This window comes from Malaya genurostris, chromosome 3 (genome assembly GCF_030247185.1).
Source record: "Malaya genurostris strain Urasoe2022 chromosome 3, Malgen_1.1, whole genome shotgun sequence".
Classification (NCBI taxonomy): domain Eukaryota; kingdom Metazoa; phylum Arthropoda; class Insecta; order Diptera; family Culicidae; genus Malaya; species Malaya genurostris.
The window spans coordinates 298,984,556-299,008,879 of NC_080572.1; the positions used below are offsets into that span (position 1 = coordinate 298,984,556).

General features: G+C 36.6%; 1 protein-coding gene across 3 annotated transcripts in view; it reads right to left on the reverse strand.

Annotated features, from left to right (window-relative positions):
- Positions 1 to 24,324, reverse strand: part of LOC131439313 (mucin-5AC) — a 309,210-nt gene that overhangs the window by 266,518 nt on the left and 18,368 nt on the right. The window lies entirely within an intron of this gene.

Sequence of the window (24,324 nt, forward strand, 5' to 3'; positions counted from 1 at the left end):
GGGTAAAATAAAACAGTGTCTGAACGACATATTGAATAATAATTATCTAATCACAATAGTTTGGGTTCCGGCTCATTGCTCCATTCCAGGCAATGAAAGAGCCGATATTTTAGCCAAACGTGGTGCTATTGAGGGTGAAATTTATGAGAGACCGATTGCTTTCAACGAATTCTATAGCGCGTCTCGCCAAAGAACACTTGCCAGCTGGCAAGCTTCTTGGGATAAAGATGATCTGGGTCGGTGGATGCACTCAATTATTCCTAAAATATCGACAAAGGCATGGTTCAGGGGACTGGATGTGAGTAGAGATTTCATTCGTGTGATGTCCAGACTCATGTCCAATCACTACACGTTAGATGCACATCTCCTTCGAATTGGACTTTCCGAGACTAATCATTGTGCTTGCGGCGAAGGTTACCGCGATATTGACCATGTTGTTTGGACATGCGTGGAGTTTCGTGATGTCAGATCTCAACTAATAAATTCCTTGCGTACCCAAGGTAGACTATCCAATGTCCCAGTTCGCGACATTCTTGCTTGTCGTGACCTTCCATACATGAAACTTCTTTATCATTTCATTAAATCCATTGGAGTTCCAATTTAAATTTTATTTTATGTTAAACTGTTTTCTCTTCCATGAGTTCAACCAATAGCCAACTATAGGATATTGAATATAAGTGGTGAACTGATACAAACAATCCTGAAATAGTTATAAGATCATGTACAAAATAAATGTATTTTATTTAATGTAATTTAAAATAGCAACTCGCTTGATAAAAACAGTGTTTAGATTAACTAATGAGTACCAACATACTAATATGATATTCGAAATGTATTAGGTTTAAACTACTATGTATTGTGGATGCCACGGCGAAGAAAAACTTATGTATATTGCCTATGAAATAAACGTATTTATGAAAAAAAAAAAAAAAGGCAAAAATATTTTGGTATTAAAATTTAATTACTGCTAATTCTATGGCCAGTCATTAGAATAAAATTAAAAAAAATACGAATGACTTCACAAAACAAGTATAACTCTGGGAATATCCAATCGTTCCCTATGCTTTTCTGCGAAATAGAGTTAACGAGTAAAGTCGTGATTTTTTTTTGCCACTCTTTCGTCCACTGTGCATTTTGCCATGCATTCCAGAACCTGTTCGTAGCCAGCAGAAATCCATAATGAAATAATAATCCCACTATAAAATTTCTGGCAGAAGCGGCTATTTCTAAACACGTTTCTACTTGGCCTAGTAGGCGCAGAACGATATTAATATTCAAATTTAGCAAATACCTACTGTCGGTTTAGTTCAGAGATGCCAGGTCTGCAGATTTGGCTGCAAATCTGCATATTTTTTGCAGACTTTTGAAACTGCTGCGGTGTTTATTTTTACTCGCCAAGCCAGTTTTGTGTATCATACTTCATAGAGAAATTCAGGCCCGAAGATTTTTTTTTCGGATTCCCAGACTTTTGCAACCCTATCGGAAGATATTTGAAAGTTGGCATCACTCTTTTAGTTTGTTTATAAATAAGGTTGTCGTTGGGGGTGACTCGAGTTCAAGGCTATGCAGGCCATCTTTCAAGATTAGGGAATTATTCATTGATAAATTGTATCTGGATCTCAGAACGTTTAGAAGTTATTTAAATAAATAAAAAAATGGTGCTGGAAGATTTGTTGGTAATGTGGAACATCATAGTAACGGAGAAAAATTAGCAAATTAGTGGGAAGTGTGCAAAAAGTTTTGCGATTTGTGTGGATTATTTTTCAGCTATGTCAACTTCCCGGCGAATGGGTTTCCTTGACACCGGCCTGCTTGGGCTTGCGGAGCTGCGTTCAAACACAACAAATCAAAATCGAAACCAAATCACTCAAATTCCACTGCATGGCGGTCGAACAAAGTGGTACACGGCGAGAAATAAATCAAACGCAACGATCCGCAAATTCACATGTGTTACGGGCACGAGAAGGTTTAGCTTTACAAGTGAACCGCTTTCAAACAGAAACATGCAGAAACACAAACACACAGACAAACACACCCGTTGCTAGTGAGTTCATAAAGTTAGTACAGTCGGACCAGCTATTGCATAATTGTCAGTGACTCGCCAACTGCTGCAATCGCACAAACTCACTTGCTAGTAAATGGATGTCGTCTTTGACATGTGTGTTTGGTTTTGTTTTTTTTTTTTGCGCAAGGTTGGTTTCCGTGACGCCCGAGAGTACAACTGCCAAAATCGGTTGTAGATGAACAAGTTTTTTAGACCATTGAAGAAAAAAGAAAACAATATAGTCAGTGTTAACATTCGCGTATCACCGACTTGTTTAACAGTAATTACTCAATATGTACGGAAATATGGGTCGCATTAAAAAAAAACACTATCATCACTTTGTTAAACAGTTGAAAATGATATTCTCTCGTTACACAGAAAGAAATAATGAAATTTATACGACAAGTAAATCAAAAGTAATATGAAATTGACATCAGTTGAATCAAAAACTAGATTGAAAACCTTCATCGAATATTTTCGAATAACGCTTGGTTTTGCTTTGAAAGTTTGTTGAAAAACAAAGAACCGTAAAATAACTCTATGTTCAATTTCTGGCTTCGAATATGTGCATGAAAAACGTGCTTAATCCACCTAGCAGTGAGATGATACCTTTTTTTATCAATCCGCATATGTTTTTTGCATAAATATTCTTCGGTGTTTCAGTTCTCATGACATTATTTTAATGACCGTCGAATTAAGCGGCAATTTGAGATTTTATTTACTCATTACTCTGTAATATCGAAACTGCAAATCGGATCGAATTTGAATCTTAACGTGTGACAATCGATTGAACATTCCATGATATGTCGGAGTAAGTTCCACTTAGGGTTTACGGTAATTTAAGGTACTTCCAGGGCCGGCATTAAGGAACCAGCATAACCCAAACCGATTCGTATGGCCATATGACGAATAAATTGCAATAGTTTTGAGTAGAACTTTCAAGCTTTTCGGGATTGTCATTTTCTATACCGGTTTGAATTTAAAAAATTCATCATCCTGTAATTCCAGAATCGGAAGTCAGAATTGGATAATATTAATTAATTTTGTGTTTGGGGCTGTCCATAAAAGACGTCACGCCGCAAGGGGGAGGGGGGTGTTTCAAAAAAACGTGACCTTTTGTGACAGGGGGGAGGGGGGGAGGTTTTTGGAATATGACGTCCAATATTTCCATTGAGCGCATTTTTGAAATACTTAATTATATTACTGCTTTGCCCTATTTCCTGAAAAAATCTCCACAATAAACGTTTACATTCTATAGGAAAACGAGTATTTGTTGATGTAAAAGCTTCTTCTTGTAAATTCGGGAATGAGTGATGCGGGAAATCATTTCTGTTGTGATCAGCAAATGTGAACGGAGGAGTGAGTAAATTAGCGAAATTAATAAATTTTTCCTAATATGAGTAAAAAAGAAAAAGATGCCTTCAAACGGTTTATTTTAAGTTATGCACTGACAATTTTTTCAGTAATTTGTAATTACAGCATTGATAATAGTATATCATAAGAATTTCTCTTATTTGATTCTGATGCAGTTTATTTAATTGTACTCCATTTGAAAAAGGGCGGGAGATCAACGATTTCAGACGTAAATCATGTCATGTCTTATCTTGATCATACGTGATTTTCCTCCACCAACATCAAAGCTTATCGAATCATCCAATGATTGAACTTACATAAATCAAGAATCATTTTAGCTCAAAATCACTACCCATTGTGTGACGGAAGATCAGTACCGGTATTGATCGATGTGATTTAAATTTCACTGATCAACTGATAATGAAAAGATTCTCCGACAGTGATCTCGTTTTGATGAGGTTTTGGTCTTTATTTTCTCAACCCTGTATGCTACACTAAGGAAATATGATTCTTTACCTAAAACAATAATATATCTGTGTACTCCTAGGAGGAATAAAACAGATGATTTAAATGTTTCATCAATTCCAACCAAATACTCTTGTTAATTTATATAATTTATATTAATAAAATAATTCCGATGATTTTGCAGTTTTAGGGATATTTTTTAATCTAATGACATTATGTAATAAATCGATTTTTCCCTCATATTTGTATGGTTTGTCATACATATTGAGAATGTATTGAATTCGTGACACGTGACATAGAGGGGGGTCTTTGCTTCTGTGACAATTTGTGACAAAGGGAGGATGGGGAGTCAAAAATCGTCAAAAAAGCGTGGCGTCTTTTATGGACAGCCCCTTCGTAGATCTGGATTTTCTTTTACAAAACGATTGAGCTTTGAGAAACGATTCGATACTGGAACCGGAATTCGAAAATCGGTGTAGCCGAAGTCAGATAAATTCACCTGAGTAGCTGTTTAGTTTGCATTTGTTTCAAAATGGTTGAAAATCAATGAATGAATCTTTGAGAAATCATAGTGCGAATTAAATCCGAATCGAAAATTGAATACCACTAAAACTGAAATAAGTTTATTTGGTTATCCACTATCCAAATCCACAATTTTAATTTCGTTCCACATATCATCCTGTAGTTCCGGAACCAGAAATCGGATCCAAACATAATTCAGGAACATTGTTTAGGAGCATACGACTTTTCATATGAATCCTAGTTTGTAGAAAACGGTTTAGCCATCTCCGAGAAAATTGAGTGAAATTATTTGTCACACACGCATTTGCTGATCTCGACAAACTGAATCGAATGGTATATGGAAGTTATGTTCTTCCAGCTTTTATTGCTGTAAGTAATTTAAATCAATATAATTATGGAATTACTTTCAAACTAGAAAATGCTGATATCATCTGGTTTACATATGCCATATTCGAACGATTATGTTGCCAAAAACGAACCGTGCTAAAATGGGTCCAAGGCAAATTGTCATGAAAAAGGATGCTGTACACAGTCTTTTTGGTACTTAGAAACAATTGTATGTAACAGTATAAAAAATCGTGTTTTCCGTTGCTCCCAAGCATTGCTTTGTCATACAGCGCTCAAAACTTCTACTGCTGGAATAGGGGGAAAAGTCGTTTACACAAAAATTTCGATATCACCGTTAAAAATGGACGGATTTTAACAATCTATGGCTTGTTGGATAGGTATTACCGTGCGGAATCTAAGTCTGAAAACATATTCTGTTTTCAAGGTCAATTGTGACAGATACTGTCGAAAAACTGAAAATTTTGACATAAAACTTCGTATAACTCAAAAAGTAAACATCCGATCTCAAAACCATTCAATAGCGTTTTGAGTGACGTGGAGACCTTTCATTTGCGACTAGTTTGATCAAAATCGGTCCACCCATCTCTGAGATCTCGACCTCTTAGTTGACAACACACATACAGACACACACACACACACACACACACACACACACACACACACACACACACACACACACACACACACACACACACACACACACACACACACACACACACACACACACACACACACACACACACACACACACACACACACACACACACACACACCCTCCGGGCCTCGGAAAAATTTACTAAAGTTTGAGCGAGTTCTATACCTATTTTTTATATATATAAAAAAAGGTAAAAAAGATGTAAATTCACTGAATTTTTTTTCTTTGCAGCTCTGGATTTTATTTGCGCTACACCAAACTACAATCGTCAACAGCAAAAAATATCAATTCATTATCGTGTCTAGTTCGATACAATTAGATAATCACGTGTCAATAATAATGTCCGAAACGGTGCACGCGACGACACGACCTGATACTCCGAACAAAATTTGTCCCGAAATGTGTCCGTGAGTGATTCACCTCTAGTTACTACAATATTGTAAAACCCCTTGGTAATTATCAATAAAACTATTTCCAGCAACACTTTTCTGGTTGCTATGATCTCATTAGCAAAAATCATAGCAACAAAAATAAACAAAAACAAACTTTGGTTTTGTTTCATTATATCAAATTTTCGATTCGGCTACGGAGATTTGATATATTTTTATCTATATAAAATACTAGTCTAAATAGTTCAATTAGAATTGTTGAACGGGCAAAGTTCTATTGCAATTAATAGCTACCGCCGAAAATAATGTAAAACCACTGATAATTTGCAAGGGCAAGTAAGTTTATACTTTTCTTTGTTTCCAAAGACGTAGCAAATGTATTTATCGTTTTCAGTCCATAAAACGATTTATTCTCGGTTTTGTCAGCAGAATAAAAACTTCACCAAAGCATTCCGAAAGTCGTTGAGGTAAGACAAAGATCTACTGACTTTGAATCAATGGATAACAAAATACACACAACTGAATGGCAATGTATCAACCAATCTTAAAAAGTTTTTTGAATAACTGAACTGAAGGCTCACCTTCAGCAGGACATGCAACTGTTTTGATCTTCGTAAGACTCGACTCAGACCCAACGATTGATTTAACGGTAACAAAATGCATATAACAGAGAGATCAGATGATCATAAAAACCTTCGAAGATGTCTTGAAATCAATGCAGAATGAAAAGAACGATCTGAGACATGATTGCGATCCGACGTTGATTCAAGCTATGCGATTGTACCTGATAAAGGAACTTAACAAGAATACCCGTAATGTTGAGTAGATAGTGAAATTATAGCTTTGAGCTTTGAAATAAAGTTTCAATATTGTATTGCTGTATAGTGTTCATTGAACTCCAAATTATTATTAATGAGTAAGAAAGATAGAAATTTTTGTTGATGTCACGTAATTTTCAATGTTATTCCATTGCACTGGTTTGTTTTATAAGTTTCCTTTTATTCATATTCTATTTATTATTCCAATTGCTATTTCTGTTGAAAGCAGGTCAAAGATCAAGAATTTTCGACTCCTATGTGTTTCTTACCAAATTAATGATGCAACTAAAACCAAAATTTCGAGTAGTTTTGTTAGCTTTTATTTCCACGAGAGTCCTAGCATATTAGCTCCTGTTCTAAATTTTAGTTTACTATCGAACGTCGGACAGAAACAGTATGGATGATTAATTTTGATGGGCTCGAAAGTTATTCAAGAACTCTCCTCTTCAAAGATTTCTCCAGCATTTTATCCATTTTTTACATCAAAGACTTCATCACGTTTTAGCATCTTTATTGGTAGTAGTCCAGCCAAAATATAGTGGCAGCTTCATTCCCAATATACCACTTTTGTTTAGCAGCAAGTCGTCATTTTTCTGTCAGAGCCCCTGCGCGAGCTATAGTGTTTTGCTTACTATTGCAATTGATTTACCACTTCAATCATTCAATCATGTTAGGTTAATATAATTTTGCTCTGTACATGACACCAGGATTCGTTTCTACTAGATCTTTAGATTATAGAAGCCGTAACTAAGGTTACGGTAACTGTTATTCGAAAAACAACAGCTTATCGGTCTGGGTTGCCAATTTAAAATATTTTTCGAAAGACTTCATTTTGACATTACGAGTTACTGAGGGGTAGATAAATTTGCGATACAGTTTTGCAAAGCGAGTGGCAGGTCGTGTCGTCGGTGCACGTATTTTTCCTTTGCGCTCAATCAAACCAATTTCATTTTTTTGGCAGGGTCCAGACTAGAGATGGGCAATCAGTTCTTTATTAAACAATGATAGTACTCCATCCTATTCAGTGGATTTTACGAATGTGGCAAAAGTTTCATACATTCGCGATGTTTAAACAAGTACGCAAAAGAGAATAAATTGTTTACTACAAAATATAACTCATATTTTTTTCGGAGTAACAGACAAAAATCTCAAAAGAACGAAAGAACGGTTCAACAGAACTAGTTTTTTTGGTAGACCATTGAAGTTCAGAGCGGCTCGTTAAAAACGAACAGTTTTCCCCATCTCTAGTCCCGACAGTTCGAAAATTGGACGAAAATGCGCTTTATGGACCAAAAACACCAAGAGGTGGTTTTATACAATATTGTGACAATTTGTGACGAAAGGGAAGGAAGAATTTGGTAAAAACTGTTACATCACGTAGGATTCATTTTACTTATTAGAATATTATATTTAATATTCAAATTTTTCGGTTTGGAAACACTGCGATATTTCTTAAAAGATGAATGAACTAAAAAATTCTCCTATTTTTAAAATTATTCAATTAAATAGCAAAAATAGCCGTAAAGTTTGAATTTCCGGCATATAGTTAAGCTGAATGTGAAAAGATAGTATTTGATTTCACCTACAATTATTAGAAGAAAACAAATTAATAATTATAACATTTTAAAATTTTGGTAATTCGACATGGTAATGGTCCGTCTCCCGCAGAAAGTTTCTCTAATAGAGAACTTACATTGACTTTCCGGAGATAATCGTACCGATTCTAACGAAGGCGAATACTATTTGCAGTTGACAGCACTCTCTCAGAATTGAATTAGAACTTTCTGTACATGTAGACTTTGTTCCAAAATGTCACTTTGCATACCTTGTTTTTTTATTCAACACTGATCTAGACTGTCTTTTGAAAAAGGCTCAACCGACGACACGACCAGGCACTTCGAAGAAAAAGCGGTCTGAAAAGTGATTGTTGATCATTTACCATCAGTTACCACAAATCTAGTGACCCCTTGCTAATAATAAAAATCAAATTAGCGAGCAACACTATTTTAGTTGCTACGAACAGTTGCTAGGAAATCCAGTATAAACAAACAAATAGTTTGAAAAAAGTAGTGAAATCGTCCGGCTTAATTCCGCAACGGCACGTACCGTTTTGAAAAAAAAAACGGAGAGAAACGCTGCTTATTGCGGTTTCCTAAAGTCTTACCGTCATCAAAACAAAACATAATCTTCAAGTACTTCGTGAAACTACAGTCGATAACATCAAATATGCGTATACGTCTTCTGTAACATGGAGCTGAAATGAAGCTCAGTAAATCCTAACCATCCAGGTCGATCTAGCATAATAGGTTGGAGATTTAAAACGACAGGGAAACAAAGATGTTAGACTAATTTTATTATGTCGAACTTTTTTGTAATTTTTATTATTTGTAGGTGTCCAAATGAGGGATATTTTCAATGTTCTACACAATGCGACTCAAAATATATGCTCAAATTAAATTTACAAAAGCATATACGAATACACTTGTACGAAGAGTGTTGTGCAGTTTAAGACGATATAATCAAATGTAGCACATGCGATTCGGATTTCTACACAAACAAATCGCAATCACTAACTGGAAGATCTCTAGACTGAAAGTGAATCAACTGCTTCAGTCTTAGTCTATACTCAACGAATACCACTGGCGAAAAGAAAGTTACTTGTTTAGAACCATTAAATAACTTGTCAATTGATCTGCTCTATATAAAAACATTTTGAATTCAAAATCATTTATTATTTTCTTCATATTTTCCTATAGTAAAACATTTGAAGAATTTTCTGTGAAATTTTCAAGCCTATTGGAACGAAACTCTGTAAGTTATGTGTAATATGACCATGTAACATTAAATCTTTCACACATTTCAGACCATGTAACATTAAACCTTTCACACATTTCAGACCATGTAACATTAAATCTTTCACACATCCCAGACCATGTAAAATATTCAAAAGTAAATCTTTCCCACACTTCAGACCACACGCACTTGACAAATTTCCATAAAACACGTACTCGACAAATTTCCACTCATGAAACCCAGAAACCCACTTGAAATATAAACTTCACCTACACAAGACAATTAAATTGTCAGCACTTACTTCAGTCCAACGAAAAATACCGCATTCATACGACAAGTATAAACACGGAAACGTAAGCATCAAATATCAACTAAAAACAATCCAGTTATGTCATTTCCCCGCTTCTCCACGTTCCACACCTCTACACCTCTCTCAAACAGTGCCATATGGCATGACCTAGAATAACAGTAACCCAGGAAAACACACTGACTCGAACCGACACTCACGAGAGTTAAACCTGACTACTCTCAACCTCCCCTTTTTGTATCACACTCACACACTTGTCTAGAAACATTACTCACTCTCTCCTACTCAAATACAATACAATGACCGAGACACGTCATTGGTTAAATCGGATTTACGCTGCGCGTTCTAACTCCTCCCCCCGGATTTTTAGCAATCCATACTGTAAATTACAACTAGCTAAGTTAGGAGAGGATAGGATATAAATAAGTAAATTTTAAAATTAAGAGAACAGATTTCGTTTTAAACTTGAACATGAATGTTTTAATTAGTAAATATGGACCTTTATCTATGGCTATCCCATTCTTAGAAGAAGCAAGAACTCGGTGCACAGGCCCAAGATTTCTACTTCGATTGATTTCAAAACTTGACAAAACATTCTTGAAATGTTTCGTTTTGATAAATTATAAAAAAAATATGATTTTTTGAAAATGTTAGACCCTACGGGCTTCCTGCAGTAATTAATTGTTTCCATTGATTTTATTGACAAAGATCTCGTCGAACTGAGTCGAATGGTATATAACACTATGGGTCTCCGGGGCTCCGTTCGAAAGTCGGTTTTTCAAGCAATTCTAATACCTTTCTATAGAGAAAGGCAAAAACTTTAAACGCATTTTCCCCGAAAGCAGGTTTTGAAAGTCATCATTCAAATTTCATTTCATTCATTTTATTCAAATTTTTCATACACTTTCTACGTATAAAAAACCAGACTCCAATGTTTTCCTTTTCGTTGTTTGTTACTTTGGGGAGGTTTAACAGCTACAAAATGGTGTTTTTTTTTCGTGAAAAATCGTAGCTTTCGATTTGAACAACCACAAAAATATAAAAAATTTAAAAAAATCAAACAGAAACGTTGAGGTCTAGACTCTAATTATGCTGCGTTCATTTGTTCACTTCTGATTAGTCTGCGCTGAGATACAGTGGACACCGCAAATCATGATTTTTAAGAAGCGTTCTCGAAAATACCTCTTCACAGACTTATTTCTCAATATTTTTTCACAAAAAAATTACAAAATGTTGTTCGAATGATGCTTTTCATCATGCAAAACATTTGAATTCATTTGGTTGAACGATAATTCTGGAAAAAATTCGCGAAAATGATGATTTTTTAATCGTTTAGACCCTAAGCATTCCTTGATGTATATTTCGCTGTTCATTAAAGCAGTGGTGATGAAGGGTTTCGAAATCTTACCGCAGCTACAAATTGCTTGCCAGACCATAGCATTCTTACCAAATTTTTCGACTTCAATCGATGTCTCGGACTGGTTTAACACTTGCCCTTCTCGCACGGTATAATATTGTGGTCCCGGCAAGGATTTGTAATCGAGTTTCACGTAGGTTTCGTCGTCCATGATTATGCTGTTCAAATTTCCAGCAAGAATCGTATTGTAAGAATCAAAGGTGTTATCCTCACCGAACTTCCTGATTGCATTTCGCACGGCTTTTTCACTTACTCCTTCCATTTTTGCTATCTTTCTCGGTGACAATCCGCGTTCTGTGCACCATTTGTACACAATATTTCGACGTTGCTCTGCTGAAAGTCAACGCATTTCGAAACAAACTAATGAAAACGAATAAACAACTGCACAAGTGGTTAGAGAAGAGTGTAAACAACAGGACGCAGCCATAAAAATTGACAGATTCTGAACCATTGCAAAATGGCAGCGGTTTTTGGTTGCGTCCATACTTTCTGGGACAGTCTTTATATAGTATATTTGGTTTTTCTACCAACAACAGTTTCCGAGCTATAGTGATATGAAACAAGCGCTTACAAAATCATTCGCCCTTTTTAAACGTCACTCTTGAGTTGGATCATTCGTCATCATTCGTGCAAAATGATTTGTTATATTGAAGACGGATGCAAAATTTCATTTTTTTACCTGCAACACATTTCTGGAATTGTTCATTAGGTATGTGTTTTCATGAGCCCCCTAACGCATAGATACCAAAACACTTTTTTCCGCCACTTTGGTAAACAAACTGGGTAAACGAGCGACTGACTGCGATTTGAGAATTGCATTTTCGAGCGAGCTTTGTTTCTATTCAAAGCTCGGAGCAGCCTTCATTCATGTAGCTTGATAGGAACTGCACACTCACCGAGAAAGGGCGAAGGAAAGGAGGGAAGAGTCCGAGTACGACTCGTACTCGGTGGTGCGTTGTTTGTCCCACCAACCGACCGGAGGAAACCCTTAACCTACAACCGTCCGTCCAACGATTGGCGACGAGGCCGGCATGCAGAAAAATACTTACGCGTTTCACTTTGCTACCAAAGCAGGCCTCGAATAAAAAATGCGTCTTAAATTTTCGCTTTTAGTAACAGCGCCTAAGCCTACGCTGATGCCATGGCGTTGTTGGTGCAGCCGCGGAGTCATTCGGTGGTAAAAAATGATGCCAGCGGATTTCTCCACACGGGTGCATTCGTTTGAAGGGGGTTGCGCGCATTTTCCGCAGATTTGGAATTGTTTGTTCATGTTGCGCAACTACGTGAGCCCAAGCCATATTCCACCGAGTAACAGAAAACTTGTACACGGGATATCAGACATGTTTATCAAATTTCATACAAATAGTTTGACTGCCTACGGTATCTTCAACGTCAAACATCTTCAATCCCATTTTTTTTGTTCATCAGCAAAAAAATAATCGTTCCTAACCGCTGCTTTTCAAGGTATGATCCAAAACCTTACCTCGGGCGCAATAAACGATTATTCAAAAGTTTCACGTATTTGACCCAAATATGATGACAGTTTGCAAAGCAGCGATCAACGAAACCACGAGCGCTGCCATCACCAACGCACTTGAAATGTCCATAGTTTCTAAACTCAGCAGGCGGGCAGAGGGTGCCTCGATGCCACCAACTCTGACGGCCTGCTTGGCGGTTGCTTGCATGTTGCAAAAGATTCGAGCGTTCTTGTATGAATACCAAGTCCGGCTCTTGCAACAACAAAAAAAACAGCCGCTAGGTTGCTACCGGCAACGATCCAGCACAGACCGACTGGCGTTGGCAGAAACAATGGACAGTTGGCGGCCTCTTTCAGCACGGCCCCCGCAAACGGTTCGGGTGCGGGTGGGCACCGGAGCAAGTGTTTGTTGCCGTTCAAGAGCCGTCTCCGATGGTTTCGTAAATATTGCAAACAGCTCCGGTAGTGTATTATTGCAACTACGAACTTCTCGGACACATTCCATACTGAAGCATTTATGAGTACCGGTTTGTCACGCGCGAAGAATCAAACTTCCTCCGGAGCTACTGGAACTCGTCGTCCATTCGATGTGTTGAGTTGAACATTTTTATTTTTTTAATAAAAGAGCGGATGGTTGTGTAAAACTTAAGGATCTTGTCCGGTAAATTTCCGATGCATAATTCCGGTTTCATTTAACGCCTTGCTTAAGGTTCTACTTACAATCATAGGAAATCAGCCATTGTCAGTTTATCCAGAAAGACGAACCAAATAAACTGATATTTCTCTTTGAATATCCACTCTACTACTGTGGGAAATAAGTAGTAAGACTTTTGAATTATATTTCCCGCGGAAACCTTATTCGTCGAAATATCTTTACTCTAAGTGACATCTGTGCCAAGTGTCACGTCAAAATATTCATTAGTTGACGACGAACCACGTCTGTCTTCCTGGAGTATTAAAAGCGCAATCGGCGATATTTACAATGAGTGAAATTATTCAACAAAGAAGTTCCATTAAATTTTGTGTGCGGAATCAAATTTCGTGTGCCGAAATGCTTAGAATGTTGCAAAAGGCCTTCGGTGAAATAATTATATGTCACGAGCAAGTGTTTTTGATTGGTACAAGTTGTTCACAGAGTATCGAGAAATCGTTGACGATGAATCACGTCCAGAACGGCCATCAACATCAACTGATGATGAACACGTTAATGAAATCACTGAATTAATGCTCGAGAATCGACGATAACAAGCCAGAGGCCTCACTGGGATCGTTGGAATATCGGAAGGATCAGTAAAAACCATTTTGAAAGATCATTTGGGCCTAACAAAAGTGAACAAAAGATTGAGTGATTTTGGAACCTCCAAAATCACTAATTTCTTTCGAAAAACAGCGTCGCGTTATCGTGATTGTTTCACCAAAAATTCAACCAAAATCGTTCCGCAACCACCGTATTCGCCTGATTTAGCTCTGTGTGACTTCTGGCTGTTCAGTAACTGAAACGACCGTTCCCGGGAAATCGTTTTGAGTCAATTGAAGGCTATTCCGGGAATTGACTTCAACAACTGATTGGAAAGAATGACAAAAGCATTTTGAAACTATGAACCAATTCTTACTATTTTTACCAACATTAGTACAACAACGCGGTGAAAGCTGTTTTTGCGTTTTAAAACAATGCAAAAACAATGTAAAATTGTAAATTGCTATTTAAGATATTTCCATCCATCGCATTTAAAAAACTTGTTTATAAACTTTAGAAGAAGAGAACAGAACTTAAAAAACGTAGAGAGATATTCGAAATATAGGTCAATATTGTTGGGATCTTTAGCAAAGATCTGAACAACCTGATCGGAAATGACAAAACTGTCAACGTTTATCGACTTTCACTTTCTGTTTTAATAGTCTAATACTCTATGCTGTATTGCATACATTGTACATTAGACTTGAAAAAATTATATGGTCTCAACGATTTATTCAATCTTCTCTGTTGATCAGACAACATATTTATAATCACTTGCTGCCTACCTACTAATGGATATGGGATATCGGTCGTGAGGCTGCTAGGATTAGGACGCTTTATCATACCCATTCGTGTGTTGGAGCTGTGTCTATCACAAGGCTTAGGGTGGCGAAATGGTAGCGCGTATGTACGGAATGCATAAGAACGCAGGTTCGAGTCCTGTCTCTAAGCGTATCTTTTTACAAAAAATAATCTTTTCTGTGTGTTTCTCATTCATTTGGCTTTTCCAATATATGTTTCCATTCAGTCATCGCAAAAACTGATCATATGGTTTTGTTTTCAGTAAAAAAAACCTGTTCTAATCAACCTAGTTATGTAATGATGCCTTTCTCATATTATTTTTTATCTCCTATATATTATTGAAAGATTCGTCAAAATACTACGAGTTAAAAAAGTTTAGGAACCAGTTTGAAGATCTTTTTTGCATAGTACTTATATACTGCATTTGGATTTAAGTTAGTTAAAATCGATTCAATCATATATGAGAAAATGAAGTGAGTTCCATTTTAAAGAATTTGACCTCTATTTCCAATATTTCAGATCAGATCGTATCGGATCATATGAATTACAAACTGAAACAGTTTCAAACCCAATTTAAAAGAATTTCCCAATTCCACGCACCTTCGATTTGAATGGTGGTTCGAAATAAATGACGGGTTCTGTACAACTTAAAACAGTTCGTATGACTATACACTACACCATGTTTCGAGCACAACTTAGAAGATATTTTACGCTTTTCTATGATGGTTTGAACACCTTCTAATGTGAGAATTGAATATCGAACTTGGATATTTTTTGCGACTATCAGTCCTGCTAATTTGGGTTTGATTTCATCAAAATTTTATATGTATGAGTTTAATTGGCCCTAGACTATCTTGATCTGCAAACTTGAGAAATTAACCAATTTAAAGAATTTCCTACTCATCACATTATTTCTTACAAAAAACAAATACTCTTGAAATAGACGTTTTTTACAATTGGCACCTTATTCCCGGAACCGAATATTCTTATAACATAGTGTAGGTGCACACAGACATTGACTCAGTTCGTCGAGCTGATCCGAATGGTGTTTGACATTCGATTGAAAAGTCGGTTTTCACAGTGATTGAGAAAGACATAAACAATCGAATTAGTTTTGTCACCTCTCCTTGTATTTCCAAAGTTGCCTTGACTACCCTTTGGGCAATCTTTTATTTACTTAAATATTGAGAACATCACTCGTGGGTCCGGTTATTGTAATACGCTAATTACATAAAATTTCGGGGATGCACTTTAGTTGGTTTTGGGTAGGTTTATACCCAAAATTAGGGAGCGGCTGCTAAGAGTATATCACTCGCTTGGAGATTCTTACCACTCGCCACGGAAATCTCCGTAGATCTACGGATCAGAAAATTTTCTACGGACTTACGGATCTGTAGACAAAATCTACGGAAATTGGATTTTTTTTCTACTAAATTTGAATTTATCAACGGAGATCAACAGGAACTAGTTTTATTTGGCGAGCAAAAGAAAAGCTTTCCACCACCAATGCCAATCTATGGAAATGACACTATTACTATCTGGCATCGCTGCCACTCGCTGTAGTAGTTCAAGCCTACTGTGATTTGTTTTCCAAATGATCGATAAATTTGTTTTTATTTAGTTAGTTAAAATTGTGGAGCGTCGGCAACAACCCGTTTGGATGTAACTTTTTACCTATTGGTTATTTTCAATTAGAATTTTGTGCGAAACTCATTTAAAGTTTAATGTTTATATTGTTGAAGTGACAATACATTGTCAACTAGTTGTAGAAACAGTACCACTCCTCTAGCCTCTTCGCTTGTCTCCTCAAACGGCTATTCTTTTCTTGAACGAGTGTGTTTGAAATTTATTATTTCCAGTTTTACTGATCGAATCAATTCCATTTTTTACAAAATCTTCTTTGTTACAGGAGCTTACTACCGTTTCAAGTCTAACTGTCCCGCAGAGATGGCATTTCACCAGAGTGATACACGCTGGCGTCAGATTCTTGTCCACACCGAGGATGCAAAAAACGAAGCATCGCACAAAGAGGAAAGCGCACTTCTTCTCAGTGTCGAATAGACAGCAGTTGAGTGTGTGCTTGTGGTTAAAGCAGCTGGCGCTAGTGAAACACATTCTCTTCGCATGAATCGCTCTCACGCGCTCTCGTCTAAATACACCCAAGTGACCACTGGCGCGTGATGGTGATCGCACACTTCTGTGAACTTCAATTATAACCTCATATGGTTTAGAAAATATGGATGATTTCATTTAATACTATGAAAAAAACATTGATTCCAAGTTTTGCTTTTTCTTATTTTTCTATCGTCCATGTCTTCTAAACCATATGAGACAGATGGTTTATGTCTTCGACAAAGTTATAGTATTTGAGTTTATCAACAATATTGTGGAAGACTTCAAAATTGTATTTCTTCAAATAAAAAAGTTAGTTTTTTGTGTGTCTTTACAGTGAGTTTTGGAACATGGTTTTTAAGTTTAAAAAAATCTTCAAACTACACCGAGCACCTATTGTGAAGACATCAAACAACTCAGATCAACCGTTGTAGCATAATAAAAGAAATTAAACTCATATTACCACCACTAGCAGCAGTGGTGCTAGATATAAAAGGTGATTTTTTTGAGGTTAGGATTTTCATGCATTAGTATTTGCTCAGATTTTTTGAGGTTATGATTTTCATGCATTATTATTTGCTCAGTATGCTCTGACATTTCATCATGAATAGACTTACTAACGAGCAACGCTTGCAAATCAGTGAATGGGCCCTAGAAAAGTTGGCAGAAAATCCGCTTTTTTATCGACAAATTTTGTTCAGCGATGAGGCTCATTTCTGGTTGAATGCCTACGTAAATAAGCAAAATTGCCGCATTTGGAGTGAAGAGCAACCAGAAGCCGTTCAAGAACTGCCCATGCATCTCGAAAAATGCACTGTTTGGTGTGGTTTGTACGCTGGTGGAATCATTGGACCGTATTTTTTCAAAGATGCTGTTGGACGCAACGTTACAGTGAATGGCGATCGCTATCGTTCGATGCTAACAAACTTTTTGTTGCCAAAAATGGGCGAACTGAACTTGGTTGACATGTGGTTTCAACAAGATGGCGCTACATGCCACACAGCTCGCGATTCTATGGCCATTTTGAGGGAAAACTTCGGAGAACAATTCATCTCAAGAAATGGACCGGTAAGTTGGCCACCAAGATCATGCGATTTGACGCCTTTAGACTATTTTTTGTGGGGCTACGTCAAGTCTAAAGTCTACAGAAATAAGCCAGTAACTATTCCAGCTTTGGAAGACAACATTTCCGAAGAAATTCGGGCTATTCCGGCCGAAATGCTCGAAAAAGTTGCCCAAAATTGGACTTTCCGAATGGACCACCTAAGACGCAGCCGCGGTCAACATTTAAATGAAATTATCTTCAAAAAGTAAATGTCATGTACCAATCTAACGTTTAAAATAAAGAACCGATGAGATTTTGCAAATTTTATGCGTTTTATTGTTTAAAAAAGTTCTCAAGCTCTTAAAAAATCACCCTGTATTAAGGAATGAGCCATCATTCGGACCTTGTGTCGGTTTTTCTTTAATAACTTTTTTTACAGATGTCGGATTATATTACAGTCTTCGAAGGTTTTCTTCCTCATTAAATTTCCTACAAAAATTACATGCCCGCTGATTTTTTGAATATATAGGGTGACCTCCAGATGATTTTTTTGTTATAAGTTAGTTTTCCCATACTAAATCCCATACAAACTTTGAACCGCGGGCGAGAAAATATAGTTTCTCCTATCGAGCTAAAATTTTGCATGGTGCTTATGGGACCCAAAAGGAACACGAAAAGTTTGGTGGAGCGAGAAAATAATTTTTCCCATACAACCTTGTCCCACCCTAGTGTACACCTCTGTGAAAGTATCTGCATCCACCTCAGAGAATTTATTAGCCAATGCTCTAGCACTTTGGTGCGATTCAGTGGAGGAGGTAAAAGGAAATAAACAAACGCACTCATGATGCGTGCACACTTCCTACAACAGTGGTGTATATATGTGGAAGAGAAGAGCTCTCGTTGTAGTTGTCAGTGCGAGGGGAGAAATTTTGCTTGCTCTTCGTCACACAGAGGAGATGGACATCTCTGCTGTCCCGTAAACATAAGATATCCCATAAGATATGGGACAATTATACATAGTTTTGCTACATTGATACCCTCAACAAAAACAACTGAGAATGATAAAGTTGCTTACACTAAGCTTCTATATTAAGGAAGATTGTGTAAAAAAATAGAATCGATTCGAGAACTACTGGAGATAATAAAATTCAAAGACAAGGTGTTTTTGAATTTTATCAGAATTCATGAAAACTTTAGAAAGTTGCAACTACGAAGAATGAATTTTTTGACGAAAATACAATGTCAATGTTTCATGAATTTCATGAAACAAAAGCTAGAGCATTGGAAAACTTTAATCTTAGTTATGAAATTCAAGTAAAGTACACTCTTAAAAAAAAGTTGAACCTACACATGACTTGAACTTACAGCTTGGCATATTTTCTTGAGTAATGACCGAATATTACATCTATTAACATGTAAAACTAAAGTTTGCGTCTATTTCAATGTAAAATTCAGCCTACTGAGCTGTGAACTAGGAGAAACAATTCGTTTTCACATGTTTTGGATTGAAAATTTGTGTGAAACTGCGATGCTCATAAGCATCTAACGAGACGCGAATATGTGTAGTAGTTTATAGTATAAATAGCTATCATTTCGTACAATGAAAAGTTTATTTTTAGTTGAATAAAAAAAATATTCTTAAACTCGTTTCTTTCAAATAAACTAAAGCATTTCACATATTCTTGACAGAGTGGAAATGTTTGAGATAAGTAATTTCCGTACAGTTACCGGAAAAACTCCGTAAAGCTAGCGGAAAAACTACTACTTCGCAATCGAATGGAAAATTGAATAACAGAACCGAATCAAAATTTGCGGAAGATAATATTTTTACTTGTGTTTCTTCTAGCCTCCAGGTTAAATCCAGGCATGTACCCAAAGGGGGCAGCACTAGGTGTGCAAACCATAGTTTAAGCAAGATTCTACAGATGAAAAATAGTGTCGCACATGTTTACTGAGGACTAAAAATATGAACGCGAGCGCACTTCGGAATCATGTTCGGCTACGTCGGTGATGATTCGGTTGGATTTTTGGTATCGGTTGGTAACTATTGATGAAGCTTGGATCCATAAGAGAACAAAACGATTAACCGACAACAGGCTAATGCAGGCCTAGAGAGGTAAAATGGGGAGGAAAGATCATGAAATCGGTTCTGAGGAATTGTCACATTAAACTTTACGTGAACTTACACTATCGGGCAGTAAAAGTACCGTTCTTATTGAGGAAACCGCTAGACTTGAATGCAATGCTACATTGCATCTACGTCTGTTCTATCGTAATTAATAATCAAACGATATTAATGATCTACACGATATATTCAGTTGAAAAACCCTTCCGGTGAAACCACTTTCGGCGTAACGACTTTCGGATAACGAAATTCTTTTTAATTGATTTGTTCTTTTGAATCCTCACTGGCGCCTTCAAGAAACAAAAGGTACTAAAGGTTCGTCTAGAAATAGATACATAAATAATCATCAGTTAGATGTTTTATTGTTTAACCCTCCCAAAATGAAATCCTGTGTACGGGCTTGGTTAGCTCATTTTACAGCGCAGTTCCATTAAATGTAGTATAAGTCTTGTCAATTTCGTTATTTTGTTGAATTTCTCTAGATTATAGAGGTTTAACATTGTGATTATTACCCTGCTGTATCAAAATAAATTCCTAACTCTGTTTTCGGGGTTGAGAAACGAACTCATGTAGGCAGTGGGAAAGACGTAGGAGAAGATTTTTTTTCGAAATCCGTTCGATTCATAAAATAATGTCTCATATTTACAATCGGTTGCAGTATTTAAGAATATTATAGAAAAGGTTTTGAAAAACTACACTAGAGTACTAATTTGAACGTACAACTAACTAACTATAATTGAATTCATTTCCTCGTATTTTTCCCGTAGGAATATAAAAAATTACTGAAGAAAGGTTCAGGATAACTAGTTCTTTCGGTAGAACTATCAAGCTTCTGAACGGGTTTTCCCATCTTAAAGTTAACATAAACCGAATTTCAAAGCAGCCTATTTCTGGAAGCCCATGGAAAGAGACACTCTAGTCATTGTTTTTTACTAAAAATATGGCAATGCTAGAAAAATACTGTAATCGTTTGGTGCCGGATCCAAACTACTTAGTGGAAGCATCGATTTTTCCCAACCAAGCTTCTCGGGACGTTCGTGGCCTGGCGTTGTCCTGATGGAACACGACACTTTTTAAGTTGAGCAATTTCTGGTCAATCGCTAGCTTTAAATGGTCCAGTTGTTGGTAGTGAAAGCAAAGTCTTACATTCCTTTTGTGATTCGACTTACTTCTGACGACAATAAGTAATTCTGCAAAGAAAAGAAATTGTCACAAATTTTTTTCGAAAACTTAGATATGATTTAATTTTTTTCGAGCCTCAATCTATGCTACAGCACGGGCTGCTAGCTTATTTCTTTTATAACTCGTACTTCGATATCAATTTGAATGATATTTTTGAATAATTAATGACCATCTAAGCAATCGACATTCCTCGAGTCGATAAATTCAATAGAATTATCATAAATTGTTCACATTATCGCCGGTTGCTTCCAACAACATCAGCATTCCGACATTCGCGTGACATGTCCAGTCTACTGTGTTTAAATGAAATATCACATCAACTTGAATTTATTATCTTTATCACGAAAAATCATCTCCGCGAAGTCTGATTTTTTTTCCGATTCTGCTGAAATAAATTCCGCAAGTTTCGAGTCATTCCAACGCCTCGGTGCGGCCGCTGGAAATGCTGGTGCTGCTGATGACGATATTACTCCCGGACGTTCGATTACGTAAAGTGACTGTTTTCGTCGATTGGATCGTCTGTCTATTATTCATCACGACCCCCGATGCAGTCCGAATCGAACAACGGGCGATCGGTCAAACACCGTCACTCAACCTAGGCACCGTTTCACGTCCGGTTGGCACTTTACTGGCATTGTGCCACTGCTGGCCGGAGCAATCAGCGCTGATACCAAAACATAAATAAATAAAAAAAATCACGTTGCAAAAAAAACGACAAACAGCAACTGCAACAACAAAATTGCGACGTTATTTCGCACTCACAACGTTTGAAATTGTACGCGTGTGTGTGTGGCAGTTGCAATCAAATTATGGTACTGGAATTATCAGGTCGCACCAAACCGACGAGAAACGTTGTTGCGTTGCACTGCAACAGCTTAGAATCCGACCTAGACGGGGAGTGTCAATTTATTTTGCGCGTTAGCCGTGTGCTATCTTGGTCCATTTATCGCTACGAAAGGGCAAATTGAAACGTGCCAGAAGAGTAGTGAATCAATCGTATGTAACTATTTTCATTTTATTTTTCGTTTTCGGTCGTTTGCAAAGCAGTGTTTTGGGAAAATACCTAGATTCATTATAGTATGCGATGGAAATACTATCAACAGTGCATGCACCTCGTTTTGACGTCGGATCTGTGCGTGACCTTCAAACCGTGGCATGCCTCGATTACACGGAACGACCGAAATTAGCTCTGCGCCTAATTCGTATTACTGTTTTTGAATTAGTTGATTTTAACAAAAAAATTTCCAAAATAACTATAAAATTAGTAAAAATTGAGAATTTACTTTGCTGAAAAAACTCTTATTTTTAGAGAATGTGTTTAGTTGGTGAATATCCTGGACACAAACCAGCAATATTTCAATCCAACACGAAATTCTCATTGACAACTAATTTTGTTATTAAAATCAGAAAATTTGTTTCTATTTATCTATCACCATCATTACTGAAGGACAGCACAAAGAAACCAAAACTGAAATGGGTATTATTAACAAGTTTATTAGCCAAAAACTCATGAGAAGTGTCAAAGCAAAACAATCCATTAAAAAGCTAAAAAGGACAGTCTTATTGAAACTGCTTGAAAATTGTTTTGATGTTTTTCGCGTGTGTTCGATATATCTTTATTTAAATTTCTAAACCGATATGTAAAAATGTCGTAAACTGTTAGTGGAAAACGTATTTATTCAGAATTTGTGCGCACTTGAAGCGATTGTGCGTAATAATGTTTTTACGCGGAACAGTGAAGTGAATTTCGAATGTTTCACTCTAATTGTGATGAAGTTTTTTTGTATCTTCAAACCTTCCGAGCTGCGCCGTCCGGTGTACTATTTGTATTCGGTTTCTGTTTTCCGAGTGCTCAAAGTTTTCAGTGAGAATGAAGAAAGCACAGTTTACGTTTCGTTTATGTCTTTTTCTCCAATACAACATCGTATTTATACCTGCCAATATAGAAAAGACAACCGCGTCTGAAATTATTTCGGCAGTAGTGTGCCATCTAGTGGCTAGTAGTCATTACGGTGTTACCGTTTCGGTGACAGGGCGCCATATAGCTGCAGATTGCAGAAGCCAATTCAACCAGTCATATTGGTTGAAAACAACATTATATTTCTTTAATTCAACTAAAAAATTAGTTGAATGGAAATGAAATGTGCCTTAGCTAAGAAATGACAGCACGTTTAATTTGTGAATTCAACTAAAAAAATAGTCATTTCAACAAATATTTTATTATTATTAAGGGAACGAGAATAAAAATCTAAATCAGCAAAAGTAAGATTTTTTTAGTTGTCTCAAAAAATAACTAACTAAAATCAGCAAATCAACTAAATTTTTCGCGAAAATGCTGATTTCGGTCGTTCCGTGTATGAATTATCACAAGATGTTCGTTTAAAAGCTCGTTGCAGATTTTTGACATTTCGAATCTTCTATTTTTTTTCACAATCACATTGAGTACACCGAAACCTCCATTTACGAACTAAACGGGGGTTCGTAAAAAGTGGTAGTTCATAGAAAAAGTTTACGTTATTTGGGATTTGGTTCGTAAAAATAGTTTACGTTATTTGGAATTTACTTCGTAAAAAAAGTTTTGTGTAATTAATGTGGAAACCGCGCATCATATGGTTATTTTTGGAACGGATGTGAAGAGTAAATGCAAGGAAATGATGTTTGGGCTCGTTTTAAAATCAAAGATGGCGGCTTCCGGATTATTGAAATTGCTTAAAACCCCTAACAGTATGGGTATTTTCGGAACGGGATTGATGAGTAGATGTCAGAAAACAATGTTTGAGGTGGTTCTTAAATCCAAGATGACGACTTCCGGTTTGTTGATATTCCTTGAAAACCCTTACACCCATATTGTCAATTTCATAAACTTTTCATCATTTTCTGCATTGCTTGGCCGCTGTTGTTTCGTATAGTGGTGGTGTGAGAAATTCACAGATTCAAAATTCAATTGTATATCCAGAATTCAGCTCTAAAATACACTACAGAATCCATGTTCAGAATTCAGTTCAGTGCAGGAATAGAATTTAGCTCAAGAATTCAATTCTACGATCTAGAAGAATAACTGAAATCAGGAAATAGAATCTGAAGATTTTTGAATTAAATTATTTTGAATTTCGCAGCTGAGTTTGGAATCCGAATTTTACAACTAAATCCTGAACCGGCATTCTGTAGCTAACACTCAGCTGTAGAATCTAGAAGCAGAGTACGTTACTAGAATTCAGTTCCGAGCCAGAATCC